General features: G+C 41.6%; 1 long non-coding RNA gene across 4 annotated transcripts in view; it reads right to left on the reverse strand.

The window, feature by feature from the left end:
- Positions 1-20,315, reverse strand: part of LOC308061061 — an 88,557-nt gene that overhangs the window by 49,154 nt on the left and 19,088 nt on the right. For all 4 annotated transcript variants that reach the window (XR_013927076.1, XR_013927077.1, XR_013927078.1 and 1 more), the window contains exon 1: positions 1-20,315. This exon is cut by the window's left edge and continues 24,527 nt beyond it; it is cut by the window's right edge and continues 19,088 nt beyond it. This is a non-coding gene — a long non-coding RNA (uncharacterized lncRNA).

Consider the following 20,315-nt stretch of genomic DNA (forward strand, 5'->3'; position numbering starts at 1 on the left):
TGTGTTTTGCAGAAAGTACAAAGGGCACGGTTTGGATCATCCCCTTTCTAATAAAAGTGATTTCCAGCAGTTGGTGCCAAATGCCTTCTGCAGGCCAAGCTCACTGGTATCCGATACTCTGTTTGTGGTTAGGTGAGGAAAGGCCGTTGGCCTTGACACCTTCTGAGGGAGTCTCTGAAGAACAATGAACTTTCATGAAGGGCACCTGCCTCCAACGGCTACTCCAAAGCAGCAACACTGTCAAGTCGGCAAACGCTGGGACAGTCAGTTGTGCCCCGATCTGCAGATTTCTGACTCTTTAAAAGATGGGTAAAGGTCATGAAAGCAGTGATGAAATGTGAACAGTAGCCTGTCTGAAAAGGCACTGGTCTACATTTGCCCCATCTTCTCTTTTCTCCCCTTTTGACTGAATCTTTTATGACTCCTTCATTTCCTTCTGATCTTTACCTGCGCTAATTGCTGAGTTCTGAGGGTACGGTTCCAAGCTGGTGGAGCCAAAATTCAGTGCTCCACAGGAAGGCAGCAAGACGTTATCAGTCAGTCAGATGGTGTTTTCCAGGGCAGAGCAGAAACGAGAGCGGGCTCTGTGAGCGGAGCAGTCTGTCACCTCTGTCTTTGCTCTCTGGGAAGCACCAGCTCTTGCTCAGTTCCTTTGAATAGTTACAGCGCATCCTAAGGAGGGGTGGGGAGGCAGGGCTGAGCATTTGGGGAAAAGCCACAGGGAGGCCCATCACCTACTCTGGGCACTCTGTGCATGTGTGTACACATCTGTGTGACTTCAGACCAGCCTGTCTTTAAGATTTATCTCAGTGCTGACAGCTCACAAATATACTTGTCCAGTTTTCCCATGGGGTTTTGTACACGTCTTTCTAGTAGATTATCGTCATTAGATTAAACACATTGCTAAAAGCAAGTGTTCCTAAGTTTTTTTCCTGCCTCTGCCTTCCTCTCTTTCTGTTGACCCTTACCGCTGTTCATGTCATAACAAGACCATTTCCAAAACCTCTCTTTTATTTCTCCCAGACTCCCAGCTTCTCAAAAACACTTTCTGCCACTCTCCCCAGAAATTGTTACTTTCTTTTGTTTTGATAACCACATCCCAGCTATTTGCAACCCCTTATGTTCTGTTCCTTCTGCAGCCTGTAGCCAGTTCACCACATTCAAAACCTAGTTGCCAGTATTACCTCGTTAAGGTCTCTTTTCAACTGTGTCACCTTCCTCTGTCTCTGAGCATAACAAATTCCAGTTTCTCATGCCTGCCTTCGTGAGCGCTCATAGCTCTGTGCAGGTCTACACTCCGTATTTCCTTTCTTAATGCTTCCCTCAGTGTAGTTTGTAATCCCGCAACATCGTTTCTGCATTCATATGCATCTTCTCATGCTCTGGACTATGTAGAGGATGCATGTTCCACGTGCGAACTATGAACCTACCTCCTTGTATTGGCCCTTCTTTTTTAAGGTCCACAAAAACTCACTGATACCAGTCCACACTCTATTTCAACATCGTAAAGGAAGGAATGAAATAAAATATAATAGTCTTTCCTGTTACTGCTCCAAACTCATGTGCTATTACCGGTCTTTCAAATTTCCTTGGGATAGAAGCTACCTGTATTTTTGCCATCTAGTGTTCCAAGAAAGCTGCCAGCATTTAAACTAGGAGGATCATTAATAGATGGAAAAAAGCATTGTATTTATCTTTCCATCTTACTAACTATGCTCACACCACTTCTACGTGCAGCACTGAGTGTAATAGGCAAGCACTACCACTCTGACTGCATTTAACATGAGGAAGGCTCTGCTCCCAAATATAGGGCTCATGAACGTTAAAGCTGCAAGTGCAACTGCTAATAAACTGACTGTGACTATTAATCCAGTATTCCCCTTTTAATCAGTAGGTTTCATCACTGCCCCATTTGCTTTACAATCATGACAAGTAGCGAATGTATTCAAGGCAAAAAACAATGAAACAGCTTTTTTTTTACAGTCTAGGCTTTATCACTACTTCATTGATTTTTCAGTATTTTAGCAGATACAGCACAACTGGATTAACTGGGTAAGGAACCTTTCACTCTTAGGTCATCAGTTCACCTCTGAGACAGGTTGGTACTGACCGAAGGTCACTTTAGCATTATAATTTTAATAAAGACCAAGACAGAGACAGGCCTTCAGCAGGCATAAAACAACGTTTCAACTTTCTTAAGCTGCTCACAGCATACACAACTAGACCAACTTTGTTGCCTGCCAAAGTCAAACTGATAGAGAGTTAGATGGTCATCTAGTTGCCAGATGTCTGGCTGTGTAACTTTCTGGCACTAAGCATTATATAGAGACAGATCTATGGATTGGATCAATTAGCATTACACTTACCATCTGACAACTGTTTGGTCGCCTTCGCCCAGTTCCTAGAGGACAGGTGTTCACATCACAGAAATCACCATCACAATTGGTACGACTAATTGACACGGTTGTTGGCAGTCACAGCAGAGAGGACAAGGACTGAATTAGCACTGAGACCAAAGCACTGTTTCACCCCTAGAGATGGTGTCTTCAGCTCAGGATGTCCAGGACGTTTGGAGGATGCCTTTCTGCCATCACATGTGTTGTGCTGAGAAAAATCTGCTCTGTTTTCAGATCCAGTTAATTTGCCCAGCACCAAATTCAGTAAGGCTTCCTGGGGGACAAGGGAAAGAGTGGGTATGGTGAGTCTTGTCTCTTTAGGTTTTGGTTAGATGCCTTAAGAAAGAAATTCTTTATGGTTTCTTTGCCATTTTCCCAGTATCTTCTGAAATTTATTTTGTATGGGGGGAAAAAAAAAGGATAAAGTGAGTGCAGAGATCTTAACAGTATGAATGTGTCATGCACCATTTCGAGGGAAAAAAGAAAAAGTACACTTACAGAAATACTCAAGCCTTTACAGTAACTCTAGTGCTCCCTCATTTCTTCTGTTTTATACTCCAGACAGTCATGTAAAGAGCTTCACGGGTATATTCTCTTGCGAAGCTTGTGGGTATACTTGGTGATTAGACAAATGGGGCTCTGCTTTGGCAAATGTCCATTGCTTTCCCCAGCTGACTTGCAGAATATGCTATAAAATGCAAAGGAAGGCAATAAACCTCCCATCTGCAGCTGAGATTTCCACTTTGCCAAAGACCCTTTTGCTATCAGCACCTTTAACTATGACTTTCAAAGAAGAGAGAAATGTAATTTTTTTCTATGGCAGATATTTTACTACATCCACTAGCTGTATCATCCCAACTTATGTGAATTGATTTTGAATATTAATCCAAGAATGGAAAACCAATAATCATGTAAAATATAAGTAGATCTGCAGGCCATTATCCCATCCAAAAGAGAAGGCAAGAATTTCAGCTGCTTTCCTATTCTCTTTGCACTCCAGAATAATACTACTTTTTTATGGTCTATGTCAACTGCTTTATTGATTTTTAATACTTTTAGCAGATACAGCATAATTACAGCCAATAATGCAAATATTGCAAGTGAGAAATGCACTTAGAAGGCACCAAACTCTTTGCAAGCCGGGTCAGGAAAAAATAAAGGATGAAATATTTTGTTTCAGCACTGGGATTTCCTGGCCTTGGCTTTGTATTCTTCAGATGTTAGCGAAAACAAGAGGAATTCCACTCTCTACTAAATTCCTATTTCCAATACTAAAGAATTAAAGAGGAGCAAGATATGAGTCAAAGGCATTTGCCCAAAAAAGCCCTTACATAGCAAACAGTTGCTAGAACAGAGGATGTTCATTGACTGTTGCCTTAATTTGAAAGGTATCATTATCATTAATTTTGACAAGTAGCCTCTCCTCAGGGAACCCAAGCCTGAGACAGTCAGGCTTTCCCTTCAGCTCAGGTAAGTAATCCCTACCCATGTGAAGGGCCCAAATGCGTTTCCTTTCACCTAACAAGAAGACCGAAAACAGCTGCTTTCAGGTTGATGACTGACTACAGGAAAAAAAAAAAAACAGGAAAGAACAAATAAAACATAAACCTTTGCAACAACAAAGAGAAACAAAGTGCCCAGACTCACCCCACTGCTTCCCACCAGGCACGACAGGGTGCTCACACCTCCCACCACGCAGCACCTACAGACCTGAGCTGAGCCATCTCCTCCCCTGCTCTGTGGCTACACAGGCATTACTCATAGGAAAGGTCCCAGGAGGCTTACGCAGATACAAAAGTCGGATTCTGATCCTCCTGAACGATCTTCTGATTCTGATCTTCTCCTCCTGCCTGCCAGGGATCTTACCTTCTCATATCAAGGGACAAGCTAATTCAGACTCAACAGTGCAATGTCTATTCTCGAATAGTTCCCTGTTGTACATATTTTTAGTTCTGGCAGCAGAGTATCCTCTTCCTCTTTCAAGCTTAATTCACTGGACTAATTATTCCAAGAAAAAGACCTCGATATTACAGTTTATCTTAATTCAGTGGGTGAAACTAAATGAGATGTTCTCATTCTGTATCAGGGAAGTAATCACTAAGTTGCTCTGGAAAATGCCCAGGAAATTTATTTCTGGTCATTTTTTCCCTGAAGAATAAAAACCAGCTAAAGTGTGAGTTCAGAATCTACCTGTTTCCAAAATACAGTGTTTGCATTATAATGCACACTGTAGTTTATATCTTTTTTCACCCCCCAAAATTATTCAGATTAGGAAAGAGGAACTGTAGCAGCCTGTGATTGCCAGATCCCCACAGCTAAGCAAGTTTGCCCCCAAAGATTTTCATTCTATAAACTCAATACTAAGAATCTATCCAACTGCCAGGTACCGCTCAGCTGTGGATGCAAGAAAAATAGAAATATTTCAATTTCTGACTGCTGGTACTGGACAAGACCCAGCAAATGCCTGTCCCTGGGTCCCACTTTGAAATCTGAACTCCAGAACGCTGATGGGCAAACATGTCCCAGGCACTCAGGTCCGCTCCCCACCCCAAGTGCTCGCCATGAGGCTGTGCTGCTGCCTGGGCTCTGTCCTTCCCTCGACTGATTCCCGTCCTCAGCCCACAGGCAGCAAGGTGCAAGGAAAGCATCCAGTGAGGCATGTGTCTTCTGAACTGCAGAAGAGTGGGAGATGAGAGGGTTTCTTCCAGCTCCTCCTTGCTCTGGAAGATTGAGTGCTGCCCCCACGGTAATTTTCTGGCTGACAATCCCGGAACTGCTAGACAAGAATATAACCAAGGATCACAGAGCAAACAAAAATAGTCTTTTTCCTATAGACACTTATGGGGAGAAACTTCTTGCCCCTCAGGCAAAATACTGGTAAGTGCTCTCCCCCACCCTCTGCTGGGATCTCTCTCTTGTCCTTGTCCTTCCAGAGCAGTGCCTTCTTCCTTCCTAACATACATTGTATTTACAGAAAAAAATACTTGTTCTTTGTCAGTATCTCCTCAAGCAATCAATTATTTATCCCCAAACTTTTTTTTCCCTATTCTCTATTGCATTTTAGACGATGATAAGACACCTGTTGTTTGTGACAGCTTTTTACTACTAGAAAAGAAAATTAAGTTGAATGATGAGAGACAGACTGGCCGCAAGAAAACAGAACTCTGCCTTTGGAGAGGAAGAAAATACCTCAACTGTTTGCCATATCCCTTTTCCTCTGGTGATACAACCCTTCCTCCACATGTTCTTGGCTTCTGAGGACTCTCTAGCTTTACCGTGACCAAGGGACAGTTCTTGTACTCCTTCCTCTGGTGACCACTTGCAATTCGTATAAAAGAGGTCTGTTCTCTATTTCTCTTGGCATTTCAAGCTGTGTGTTACCTTACTGTTGTGTTATTTTGTTTTGACTGACTTTTCCCTGTGCCCCAGGTTTACAAAGCACTGCAGATCATTTGTTCCTCTCGAGAGCCTCCTTCTTTCAAAAACCTCCTTCCCAGTGATGTGAGGCATAGAAAAGCAACGTTTAACTGGGTCAACTTGCAAATACATTCAGTGATGCTAACAAAGGAACAATGACAAATGACATGAGTAAGTTCTGACTATTTTCCAAAGAAATCAATGTTATTGAATACATCAGAAGAACACAGTATCATTTACCACGCTTTCTTTTTCTTTAAAATTTTGGAGAGCTAGTAAAGGTGTCACGTGTTTAGGTCATGTACCCCTGAAAAACTGTGAGTGATTTTCTGTGTGAATCAGACTGTGACAGGAGGCTGCAGGGTCCACTCTCCCCAGCCTGGTCCTGAGTCTGAAGGTGTCCACTTTGCGGGAAAAGGGTGGATTGCATATTCAGGCCAGGAGGTTTGGTATGTTTCATGTGATTCTCATCCAGAAATAATCAAGAATCTACCTAAAAGTAAATACATGTTGCGTGAAGTCCTCTCCATGCTTTGGCTGTGCTGTGGAGCTGCACTGCCAGGACTAAGAGAGAACCGCAGGGAGTATGGGTAGCACAGAGGCTCTGGGTTTCTAGGCAGAAATGCCTGACCTCTGGCAGATCCCCTGAGATATCCTGGTTCCCAGATCCGAAATGCTTTGCCTGTTTCAAGGGGAACAGGGGGAGGCAAGAGATAAATATACACTTAATGCCTTCCTGATGGAACCGTCTGTAGAAAATTCCTCGAGGGAGTTTCCTGTCCTTTTTTGCTAGTTGTTGTGAGCAGGGAATGAACTGACCCATTGGTAGAGTTATTAGAAACTTTCTTAATCCAGAAAGCTTAAATGAACACAGTCAAGTTATTTACCGGCTGTCTCATTGTCTTAAACTAATATTGCAAATAAAAAGAGTTATTAAAATAACAATGAACCAGAAAGCGAATTAAATCGAACTAACCGCATTGTTTACGGAACAGCAGTGTGTCTCAGGCAAGGCTGAAACTTGCCACTCAGGGTGCAGCAGATACAGAGTATTAGTCTGATGCCATTTGCTGCTTTTTCCAATACCAAGGGAAAAATATCCCAAGTCTTCTCCTGATACATCTGAGTCCAGCACCGGCCCCAGTATAACTATTGGCCTGTGCAGCGTTAGCCTGTAGGAGAGCTGTAACTATTAGATTCTTGTAACAGGAATTCTGCCTTGCTCCCCCATTACAGATGCAAACACACCAGATATTAAACCTGAGAGGATAATGCTGATGCCCTGTATTGCAGGCTTCCTTTGATGGTTCCAGGGGATATAAAGGTATTTTGCCATTTCCTCTTCAGAGGCATCTGGTTTAGTCAGGTGGCTCACAGTGCACATGGTCACTTTTATTGTTTGGTTCATTCTCCATTGTGCTTCTCCCCCTCCCCAATATTGTATCTGTCCTGGCCTTTCCCAAGGATTTTTACACAGAGCTGAAATATTTGTTTATTTCTGGCATTTCCATCTGGTGTTAAGAGGATGAGAAACAGGCTCATGTCACTGACACTCCCTGACCATCAGAAAGACTTACAACATCCCACAGATGTGGGGTTTTATGTGTCTCCCCACCCCTAATGCGTTATCAAGCGTAAGTGCTACAAGATCCTGTGCAAGCCCTGGTAAATATTCCAAAGGCATCACTTCTTTTTTGAAGGTCCAGCATTTTACAAATCACATATATCCATTGTCACAACTGCCAGGTTCTGCAGACCCAATAATGTTATAAACAAAAAAATAAAACTGGGCTAAAACCTAAGAGTGGTCAGCGTCCTCAGCAAAACCCTACTTCTGAACCGGCTGAGCAGAATAGAGACACAGAGAGGTTATACTTTTGGGTTGCCTGAATGTTATTTTTTTTTCTTCAGTCTAATGGTCTTCCTGTCACCTGCTTTGGATGAAACTCTGTTTCATATCCTATTCAAAATAATCTTAAGTATTTCTGCCATTTTGGTTTTCACCTAGTCCCCAGTTCTAGACTACACTCAAGCTTCATTCAGGTCTGTGATTCCAATTAGACGTCACCTGTGCTGGAAACTACTTAAAGGAGTCTCTAGCTGAGATGGTGGTTGCAGAGGTGTTGGCCAACCATTTTAATTCCAACAGAAACTGTGTCTTTCCCGGCATGTAAAACACCATTTTATTAATGCATGATCCAGTCAAGAACTGGAGATATGCTGGAGATCATTCCCATGTCACTGAGCATTTGCTGCTTCAGCCTGCATGGAAGACACCAACTTTTAACCCCCGTATGGCTCAGATATGGGTTACAAACAGCACTTAGGGGTTAGCCCATACATAGCCTTCCTCTGTAGGAGCACACCATGATTTTCAGGTATAAATCTTCTAGGACTCCTCCAGATGTGAGCACTTCCCATCCATACAGAGCTTCATCTTGCAAAAGTCTGTTTCGTTTTTCAGGCCATCTTTGGCGGTTGTTCAGGGTTTACTAGAAAATCTCTGCTGTATGGCCTCTGAAAAGACAGTGTAAGAATGCTTCCCTATGTTTTGTAGCTGACATACAGAAACCAACCCCTCTTTCATTAAGATTTGAATAGATTAGGATGTCTAGAATTTTCCTTTGCCATCTCAACATAAATAATAGGTACTTCCATAAAATAAACAAATTATATTGCCTATAAATTTCCAACCCATAACTGAAGTCCAGGGGGAAAGAAAGAAAATAAAACTAAGCACAGTTGGTAGGGTCAAGGACACACAGAGTGCCTTTACTTGTGCTATTTAAGAGTATTTTGTTAACTACTTAGTGCCTAGGAAGATTATGTCTAGGTGAGTAGTCTCTGAATAGGTCTATGTACTGTCTGTATTTTGACACCTTCAGATCCCACAGAAGATGGTCCAGAAGGTCCAGCACACCCAGGAATGCTGAGATCGTTTAGAGTTAATACAGAAATGTTAAATGATCCTTTGTCTGAAGCCAGGCTGAGGAAGAAAATGTGGGTTGTTGATAAGCATGCAAGAATATCAGTCCTCATGGCAAATCACTTCTACCGATGAGTCACCACCGCTGGGGCTTGTTCCTTCCTAGGGGCATGTCCTTTCTACCCTTTCTCAGCCAAAACTGAAGTGGGTTTAATCTTCACTACTTACAATATTTTCTTCCATTTGCTCAAAAGGTACTTTTTTCCACAAACTTTCCTGGCAACAAAAGAATTCCTCAGCATAGCAGAGGGAAATGCAACAGAAAAATGGGCAGGCATACAGGCAAAGTTACATCAGCTCTTAGATTCTTCCAAAACTGAATTCACACAAACAATAGTGAGTTAGTTGCCAAGCACAGGTTCAGAATGACTGTAAATAAAAGGGATTCTGTGCTTAAAAAAAAGAGGTATGTTGGGGATATGTGGCATTTTTGGGTTGAAATAGTAGGCAGCACAGTAATTACATTTACCGTTCATCTTTACATTCCCTTCTACTAACAGAATATAGCATATACAAGTTTTTGTTGGAGAAAGTGTAAAATGACATCTCCCTTTTGCTGAGAAAAGTCTCGGTTAAGTTAAATGGATCACAGTTTGAAGACCAATTTAATCATTTAACAGTAGACCTTTGTACATGAAGATGATTGTATAGAAAGTAAAGAAAGGTGTCATTGGCTTGAGGCTACTGAATAAGTAGAACCACTAGTTGCATTATTAAAAGAAGTTATGCCTCTAATTTTTTCCTGCGGCAGGTAAAACCAAAAGATAACTCTCAAATGTCAAAATGCCAGTGTTAGTGAATGTAGTGCAGGAGACAAAATTCCCAGTGTTGCTACAGGTAAAACAAATTTTAAGGAGGATTCTAGCACTTTTGTAATGATGGAATACAACCTTAGGCAATATAAATTCATAATCTCTCAGGACGAATGGCCTTTAAAAATGCAACAGATTACCCAATTCACCACTGAAACAGGATTTGCTCCGGTAACCTTACAATGCCTATAATAAATACTACAGAACTTCCCATTAACATGATACTTGCAGTATCTTTGAATTTTTCATCAAAACCTGATAAGCTGTCAATAAAATCATAATAACAACACCTGCATTACTCTGGGCATCTGAGTCTCCGTCGTTCCTTCTGCCTCCTCTCTCCCTCGTTGCTTCTCCACGTAGCGAATTTATGCGAGCCAGGCAGAGCAGCGCAGCCAGGGAGCTGCCTTGCTCAGGTGCAGAGAAATTTCTCTACCATTTACTCTGTGCACAAAGCAGCGCTACTGGCTCTGCACCCCCACCCCCCTGGTGACTGTCCCCCCTCCTGAGGAGGCTGGTGATGATGGTATGGAAGTGGAGGGCATAGCTGATGTATGGGTCAGAAGTCCCAGCAACCTACACAGCGGTAGTGGGATGATACTTTGGAGGATGCAGCTGTGGGATGGGGAGGGTGTGGAGAAGGGGAAGAGGCTGGGGAAGGGGTGTGTGTGTGGTGTGTTCATGCTGCTCCCTAACTGAGCTGGTCTTACCTCTCCAGATTTCTTCACTCTGTCTTCAGCTGTAGCAGGCTGACATATCATCCAAAATTGAAGTATTTTTCCTACTTAAATTCATTTTTAGCAACCCAAGTTTGATTTTTATTTTTTTTTTTTAAGTAAAATAAATGACAAAGCTTAAAGTAGCCTGCTTAATTGTGACTAAAAGGCATTGCCACTGGATGGATGGCTGACAGCCTGTGTGAAATAGGTTTAATGGTTCTGCTTCGGTTATAAAAGACAAATGTTCACCTCACACCACCACTCGAGTGCACAGCACAAATTAGAATTATCTTTGTAAATATCACCATTACTTTCCATTATTAAATTTACATTTTTTCTGTCTCTTGTAAAAGTGAGAAAGATGGGATGAAACCCAAACCTGTTTTATCTTTTTAACTGTGTCTTTTGCTGAAAACACAATTTACCCAAATGAAACCTTACTGCATCTGGTCTAAGAATGCTTATGCCAAAAAGCTGATGAGACTTATATAACAGCCATGATGTTAAGTCTTCAAAAAACAGTCATAAAGGAACAGATTCTTAATTGAAAGCAGGCTGCTAATAACAGTGTTCTTTCAAATAAATGTTTGCTATCAAACTAAGTGGTAAAATAATGATTTTTCTATGCATATAGATTATAAATTTGATAGGCTTACTCATTTAATGATGATTCTGTAGATTCAGTATGATGAATTGCTATTTTACCCTGTATCTTTCTGTAAGAGATGTGGTCACCACTGGTTTGAAAGAGTTAAGATTGAAACATGCAGAAGATAAAGCAGTTTAAGTTGTGTTCAGCCTACACAGAGCAATATGAAATAAAACCCTAATACGCTTCTCTATATTTTACCTTCACTTTTCTCTCCTGGAACAATTTAAACAGATGCTCTGCTGATTACCTTTACCACCATATAATGAATTTTACTCTGCTATACATTGTGGACGTTCAAGACTTACTAAATCTTCAGAGAAAACTCCAGGTCAAAGTCTGTGCAGTGCAGATTTAAGGTCCTTTACCTGGAGTTCTGATTAGCTTTCCTCAGATGCTCATTCACTTCTGTGAGGTTTGGACTTTAATGCCATAACTGTAAAGCACAGCTTAGCTTGCTTGTGCAGAGCCAGAGATCTCCTGAGGTTTCTCTTGCAACTGCTGGAAACCAATTTGCCTCAGTCACTCCAGCTCCTCAGCTCAAACTGGCAAACTGACTGGTTCACATCACAGGATGGCTTTTTTTTTTTTTTTTTTTTTTTTAATAGCTCGTTCATGAGAATAAAATATGAAGTGCCCTAGGCCCACTTTGTGTGTGTGTGAGTGGGTAGGGTGGTGGGTTTTGTTTTTTTTTTTTTTATGTGCTCCCATAATATACAGGAAACAAAGACTTCTGACTTTGACCAGCAAAGACATGCAGATCAGAGAACTTCAAAACCTTCCCCTACAATGCACCTCAGGAAGGAGCAAGCCAAAGTCATTTAGGAAAAATCACACATGGGAAGGGGCCTGGAATTTTTCAAGAGCTTTCTCCAGTTATCTTTTACCAGTCATGCTTGCCTTATTCCCTAACCACCGATTAGCACGCACCATTGCGTAAAAGCCAGTTGTGGTGACAGTGCTCATACCTTTGGATTAAACTTACTATCCTTGTTTCAAAATGTCCACCAATCAACCTGTGCTAAAATCATCTATTTGAACATTTTTTCCACTTTATTTTTTGCTAGAGGTAGTACCAGCACAGAAAGGTTAAAATTTCAGCATGTCTCTACCCACCTTGCTTCCTTGTGCAAGTTCTGGCTTGATGTTGGCTCATTTCAGCAATGTGCGGGGACAGAATCTGGATCAATTTGAACCGGGTAGACAATCTGGGGAGGAAAAGATTAGTACAGATATAGCAAAAGAACGAATATGATAATTCAAAATGACAAAAATGGGCATGAAGTTGCACTGCTCCAACTTTGAAACATTTGACACAAATGTTAAAAGGAGATATTTCCATGGCATCTGCATTTAGGAGAGTTATCTCCATGAATATTTCCACCCTTATTTAGTATATTTTTCATAGTAGAATGACATTATTCCCCTTGGGCCCTCAGTTTTTAATGCTGCATTGAAGGTAGAAGTAAAAGACTAAGAATCCCCTTAACACAAGTAGCTTTGCACAGAGATGGCAATGAGCAAATCATCACCAAACAAGCATGTAGGTAAAACAGGATATACATTTTTAATATTTTTTTTTTATTAATGCAATGTATTTTTAAAAGAATTTCTGGACTGAGTCTGTTGAACAGTCTTAGCTAGAAAAATAAAATCTTAAACCTGGGAAAATCAAAGAGTTCATAGCAGCAGAGATCTAGAAAAGACATCTTTGGTCACTAAGCCTTACCCCCTGCTATGGCATAGGTGGTTACTGTCGTGTAGTCCCATTTCATAAAATGATCAGGTTCCCTATTAGAAGAAAGTAGGTAATTGTTCATAACTTCAGGAAAAGGGCTGTTTTAGAAACTCAAGTCTTTAATGGTTAAAATCTGCTTGCACTATTTAGCCTAGACTTATTCAGTTTAAATATATGCTTATACTTGTGACATCATTGTCCTTTAGGTGAAATAGCTTTTTCTTGCCTGGCATTTACCCCCTTGATGTTCTTACAGGGAACAATTAGTTTCCCTTTCAGCCTGTGTTTCACTAGATTGCACAGGCAACGTTTTCATGTGGCCCCTTAGCCAGATGGGTTCTCATTTCCCTTCATGCCCTGTAGCCTTTCGGTGTCCCTCTCCCAGGCGGCAGGTCCTGGACACCGGGGAACCCGGAGCTGCTTGCTGAACTTGTAGGAGGGTCCCTTGTGCTGCTGCTGACACAGCTCTGCCTCCACGGGAACTACCATCCATGAGGGGATTACGGCAACCATCTCCATCAGCCAGCCAGCTCAGGGCTGGGACGTGACCAACAACTTGGTCTTCCCTCTTTCCAACACCATTTCTAGCTGAAAAGCGAAAGTTTGTGTAATGATGACATCCAAATAAACGGTTCTGCACTTTGGATGTGGTTCTGTTCTTCTAGCCCTTTCTGCATTTATGACGTCCCCCAGATTTTTGTGACCAGTAATTTTAATCTTTTTTTCTAGCACAGTCCTACTTTTTGCACCACGGTTTCAAAATGAAGCTCACAAATAAAGGCTCGGTCCTAGTAACCTTGTAAGCCCACATCCTTGCAACAGGTAACCTCATTCCAGGACTGAATCTCTCTCTTCAACACAAGCAGTTGACATCTCCCTTTAGTTAGTTTCTTATCCACGTTATACTTTTTGAACTAATTCCCATCTTCTTCTGCTTAACTAATAATTTCCCATGTGGCACCTTATTACCTACTTTTCAGAAGTCCATAGAGATGAGACCTACTGCATTTCTTTAGTCAAGAAAATCTGTTATCTCAGGGAAGAAAGCTATCCAGTTACTCTGCCACAGTCAGCCTTTGGCAACTGCACATTGCTGTCTGTCCCATCTTTCATTTACCTCAGTGGCTTTGTCCTAGAGGATTGCATACTGTTGAGATGATATTAAAATAGGGCACGTAGCTGCTGCAAGCACTTTCTCCCCTTTCTTAAAGTGGGTGTTACAGGTACTGTATTTGCCTTTCTTCCATTATAAGGCATATGAGAGTGTAAGCTAATACTTTCTTTGACAGATGGTGTGAGCAAGGAGCACACCGACGGCTACCCCCTCTCAGCTGATGGACAGTAACTTTTCAGCAGGAACTAGTTTACCTATTGCAATTTTCTTAAAGTAGTCCTGGGAAGTCCCTTAAAAGCTAAGACCTGTGTAAATTACCTGCTGGACAGACAAGCTGAGAGCAAACCCAGGGAATTCCTTCTGGAAACTCTAGAAAGAGAGCTTTGGCTGAAGTTTGTGTTTTGTTATTTATTATTTGGGCTACTAATAAAGCCAAGCCCTCAGAAGGGGTAAGTTTGACCTTATAGTGTCACGTTGAATATATTTGAGGCAGTGTAGAAACACCACCTGCTCACACAAAGAAATTCAAAGCCAGTCTGTCCTAAATCATGCCACTGTGTTCAGTTATTGCATATATATCCCCCAGCACAGCATGATCTTATGTATTATATATATTGCAATTAGACAAAATGGTGTGACTTAGGAATGAAGTGGCAGCCTTAATTGCTGTTTTCATTTGTTACAAAGTTGTAACTTGAACACTGAGGGTAACTTTAACTCTGGCAAGCCAGTTCAGGCAGAAAGGAGAGAAAGTAGAAGGGAACAAGGTGCCTCCTCACTCACGCACATTGGCAGCTTTCAGTCCTCACTGTGGAAGGGGCACTGGTGGGGAAGGTCCTCAGCAGGGACAGCCCACCCTCCCCACGGGCTGTTGGCAGGACCTGCATCCCCACGCTCCTTTTTCATGCAGACCAGCTAGATGGAGAGCTTACTGTAAGCAAAACCAAAGCAAATACAGAGCTTGGAAGACTCCTGTCCTGGACTTTCATCTGTGGAAGGCACCAAATGATGATGAACATGGCTGAAACCCGGAGTCTTTTGCAAACAGTTGCTTACATCTGGGGGGGGGGGGGGGGGGGGGGGGGGAAGGTGCAAATTTTAAGCAATGGCAGGAAGGGGCCCAAGAAAAGGGATGCACCTGTAGGCAAAGGAAAGGTTTTGTTAGAGAGGGCACAGAGCATCTTCCCTGTGAATTAAGGATGGACTCATAAACAGGCTTGTGGCTACTGTGTTTGGCTTCTGGTCTCAGCTCTGGAGCAGCACAGCTATGCAGTATTTTCTTTCTTAAGGATCTGCAGCTAAGTCACTGCTGAAGCATTTGGGCTTGTCTCAGTCCTTAACCTGACTGAAGTTTGCTTGTCTAAAGACAGAGCTGAGGCCCTAGGATGTGCCCCCCTGTTAATATGGTGACTGATACTGAAACTATGTTTCCCCACAGAGAGCCTCACAGTGAGCATGTTTCTAAAAGCTCTGCATAAAATGTAAACAAGGTAGAAAAGTCAAGTCCGTAATGAGCATTCTCTCTGCAGAAATGATGCTCACGCAGTGATGAAACTCTTCATTCATTTGAGCTCATCTCACTTCATGACATGTATGCCTTCTTATGGTACAGCTTCTATAAATCCATAGCAGTGCCACAGCACATGTGCATTAGACATTAGCTGCAATTGAATCTGAATGTTGTCATTTAACAAAGAGGAGAATAAGCTTCAAATGAAAAAAAATATTTATTGGGATTAGAAAGAACTACAGATACTGTGTGATTTTTATGGTTGCACACTGTGCCAAGAGTTTGGTAATTTATAAAAGTTCTTGATAGAAATATATGAATATACTAGTCAAAGTAATAATTAATTCCTTTGAGAAAATGCTCATTAAAAAAAAACCTGTAACAAAAAAGAAAATTCTAAGAAGCTAGGAGATCACAATGTAAGCTAGCTGCCAATTAAGCCTTCATGGGGTTGAGAAAAGAAAATGAAGGCAACAATATAGCTTTCTGACTGGGGATTTGATCTTCAAGATAACCTCCGAATTGCAATGTTTCACTTACTCAAAGCTCTGCTGAAATACATCCTAGCTGATTATGCCATAATACTGTACATTTATCCTCACATGTAAGGAATTATTCTATTACTCATAAATGCAGTTAGTTATGAATGGTAGACAATAGCACCCTTTTCAGAAGCGAGTCTGTAAGGAAATAGAGGGGGGAAAATTTTTTTTTTTTTTTGCTCTCATATATCCCAAGATTACCATTTCGCTGTAAATACAGATCTACCATTTCTGCACTAGGATATCGTCTATGATACTTTGACTATGTATCATTAAACATTTATAGGACAGGCGAGGAGGGTGTAATATCTGAATACAATGCAGAATCTGTGCTGAGCAGAGCAGTACTACAATCAAAGACTAAACTGTCTAACAAATATACTTAGTTCAACAAGCTCTTTAAAAGCATCCACTAATAGCCACTGCATGTGGCCAGACAACAGCTTCTGCCTGTAGAGAGCAGAGGTCTCCGTGACACAGTCCAGAAGATGCCTGTGTCCCCTTTGGTATGTGGGTCACCTCTGGCATCAGTGTCCATCACTGCAATTTGTACTGCTGCAAAGTACATGGAAAATTCCATGAAATGAGGAAGCTTGTGCTAAAAACGGTGTGTCCTGAGAACTCCTAGAAAGTCCAGGTGGTTCAGATTTTCTTTGTATTTGTAAAAAAATAAATCAAATAGCTTTTTTTTTTTAAGAAAGTGAAATTTTTTGCAAATGCTTCACAGACATAGGCTAATATAACTTAAAAGCCTTCCTACAATAGAATCCAATTTTGCAACCTTCACTCACATTGCATAATACCTCTTCACAGATGTTCCCCTGATGTCTAATGGCTGTGACTCACGAGCCCTGGTGAATCACATCGGGGTGAGGTGGAAGGTTACCCCAGGTCCCCCGCTCCTCTCCCCGCCTGGAGGGTACCTCAGAAGTGGCAAAATGACTGTGTTAGCCCTTCCTCAGCTGTTGCAGTTCATCATCCAATTTACTCATTTAAAGTGCTGTTGATTGAAATTTACCTTAATCTGCTGGGATGCGACTTGTGATTTAGCGGCGAAGGGTAAGGGGCTGACGAGGCAGCAGAACCATGCTTCTGCTGTCACTTACTCCAGTACAAATTGAAGTCACGAGAGGCAGAGCAATGTGGAAGTGATCTGGGCATAGCAAGAACCAGTGGCCCTTGGCTATTAAATACGTCTGTGTGAAAACTCATGAAATCAAACGCCGCAAATATCCTGGCAGCAGAGCAGACACTTTCATATCACAGGGCAGAAACCCACAAGTTAGGCTGGCCGGGTGCAGCGCAAAGCTGTTTTCCATCCGTTTGTTTTTAACTATGCTACCTGTCTTTGGAAGCAAAGTGCATATCGCCAGTGGAATCATCTGGATACTGCTGTAGATAAAACTCCACTTAGTTTGTATGGATGATCTTGAGGCCACCACACCACCTTCCCAGGAGGCTGCTAAGCTTGCAGAAGCCCCTAAGCTGCAATATTCCTACTACCTCGTGTATATGTGAGACATAGGGATGTTCCCAGGTGTGCTGACTTTGGGCATGTTAAAGTCAGCTGAAAGATTCTAATTACTAGGTGTCAAGATCTGATGTTTCACTTAAGTATGGGATGACTTTGCCATTTTTTGGTAGCCACATAGGAATTGGCAACGTTTTCTTCTTCATACTTATTTATCTTTTATATGGAATTATTTTTCCCCTTCAAAAGTAGAGCACAATTTATGACAATGAGAGCTGAGTATGTTACACAGTAATAAAGGTAAGCACTAACAGAATAAAGCTGTCTAAGGGGTGCTATAAATGTATCTCATTAATTTGTATGCAAAATATATTTTGGACTCCTCTCAGTGCATTGCAGGTGAAGGCTGTGTGGGAGCCAGAAATGACGCTGTGTTTCCTGGGTCCCTGAAGCAGCCTTGGCCTGTTCCTGGACTCAGTCTGAGAGTAAGCATCATTATAACCATTGGAGAGTCCAGTGGCTCCACTTTATACCACTGATGGCAGCTGGTACAGAAGAAGCATTGCTAGCTTGAAGGAAAAGAGGAGAGAACTACAGGTTCCAGCCATTTTGCCAGATCTTCAGCAGCATAAATAGGCTGCCTCTTAGTAGATGATACTCTTGATTTTTTGCTTGCTTGCTCATGGCTCAACACTTTGCTGTTCCAGGCACCTATGCAAGGGGCAGCACACCTGGGTATTAAGGCTGCAATATCATCAAGGGGAAGCAGAGATTTTGTTAGTTACTAGGATTAAGGTTACTGTGCAATACTACAATTAATATCCAATACTACTTAAATGTATACCGGTATTAAAAATATCACATTATGTTAAACCCCTCTGAGATGACCAAAATAATAAGGACTCCCATTTCTCCTCTGTGGACCTCTGAGCCCCAAACAAACATTAATGGATGAATGTTTTGTAATCTCCGTCACATCACTTAGAGGTAGACCCACAACAGCAATGCTTACAGTGTGAGCACTGTGCAAAAGTCAACATGGCAGAGATAGGATCCATCCCCTACTGTTCTCTTTTTTCCCAAAAAAAGTCAAGCTGGCTTTCTCCCAAAAAAAAAAAAAAAAAAAAGAAGGTAAAATGCTAATCCATGTTTACCTTATAAAACTGTTAATTTTGCTTTGACTGTAAACTACACATCCCTACACACATGCACACACACATACAGTTTGGTCTCAGTTCCACAAAGGAGCTACAGCTAAGCAGTTACACAGAGTCACTTGAAAGCCAGCTGAAAGTACCCATTGAGTTTGCTGAAGATTCCCCAGAGCACACCTTAGCAGTTCTGCTCTTACAGCTCAAGGAGAATTGGTCGTTCCATGGCTACGATGTCGTTCTCCCTTCTCCCCAGACGAGGATGCCTAAGGGTGACTTATGGTTGCTGCTTCCTAACTGGAGCAATAGCATTTTTTTCACCTTTAGCTCATGTGTCAATCGGCTCACAAACCCGGGCATGATATTCTGGCCCGGTCTTTCTGACACATGCACACATACACACACAGACAGACAAACATAAAGACCGGCAGCACAATGCAGGAACTTCTGTATTCACACTGAGGTGCAAGGTCACTGCATGTGAATGTGCACAGCATATCGAAATACAGCACTTGCCAAGCAAAAGGAAGCCATGTCACTCCTTTGTTGAAGCCTTTAAATCAAATTCACTAGCACTAAAATGCTAGCTTAAAACCAAAAGTAACACAGGTTGTGATGTTGAATGCTCTGTAACATACTGGGGAACTCAAGTATGTCCCTAACCTGGAAATGATAAGTCACAGCCAAACATGTCTGTGAGAAGCTTTTTACCCTGGCGAAAGGTATGGCTCATGCCAGAAAGTACCATAGCCCAGTCCTCACTGTATATAAGTTAGTTTCATTTGGTTCTTTACTCCTCCAATGTAGACATCTGAAAAAAATATCTGAGAAATGCATTAAAATGCATGTTGTGGTTTTGTGGAAATGTGTTAGTGTCTTATTCTAATTATACCCAGATTATTTAATGAATATTTGAGAATTAAGTCCCTAGACCTTAAATATTGACCAAAAAAAAAAAACAACCAACCAACAAACACCATCATCCAGATTTGCCATCAAGACACTAGACTGTAGAACAAACTGCCCCAAAAGAAAAAAGCTCCAAGGACTTTTCCTACTGAGTGCAGGACTTTGCATTTCTTCTCCAATGGAGGTGCAACTTAATGTAAAATCACATAGAAGCACAACACCCCCTGCCATTCTGCTGGAAGAGGTTCACGTGTTTCATTGTTCATACAGAATAAGCCAGACCCACATACAGTTGTTACTGACAAACTCAGAGACAGGCAAGTAGGCTGATTTTAATTTGTGAATTATAGTCATATTAGGGCTTTGGGGAGTATTAAGGTAAATATGGCAATGTTTTCAAATTGTAAATGAATTCTAATATTTGAAATTATCTCATTTCAAAAGATATAGCTGAAGGGTTAAAAATAATAAGCAATGGTTGAGCAGCAGCATAATAAGTAATGGATGAGCAGCAGCCTGACAAACCCAAGCAAAAGCAGAGGAAAAGAGCAGAAATGGCATTCATCTGTAGGTGTTTCTTCTGGGGAATTATCTCTAGTCATCGCCTAGTCATGAGACAAGTTTTTGCCATAATTACAAACCCAGGCCACTGTGGCTGGGCATAGTCCAGGGAGAAGGACACTGGAAACAGTAGTTAAAATGATAAAAATAATAATAATAAAAAAAAGTGCTGAAAGACAAGAAGGAGATTTGTTCATGAAAAATGTTGGGGAAGCGGCTCCTTCAGGATCAGGAAAACCAGCTCAGGAAACATAAATTATGTGTCAGTTCCCATGTTATCAGAATCAGAGTGCCTAAACCGTAGTTTTATTACAGGAAAAACTGACTAAATACACAGAAA

This window comes from Falco punctatus, assembly GCF_963210335.1.
Source record: "Falco punctatus genome assembly, chromosome: 3".
Lineage (NCBI taxonomy): Eukaryota > Metazoa > Chordata > Aves > Falconiformes > Falconidae > Falco > Falco punctatus.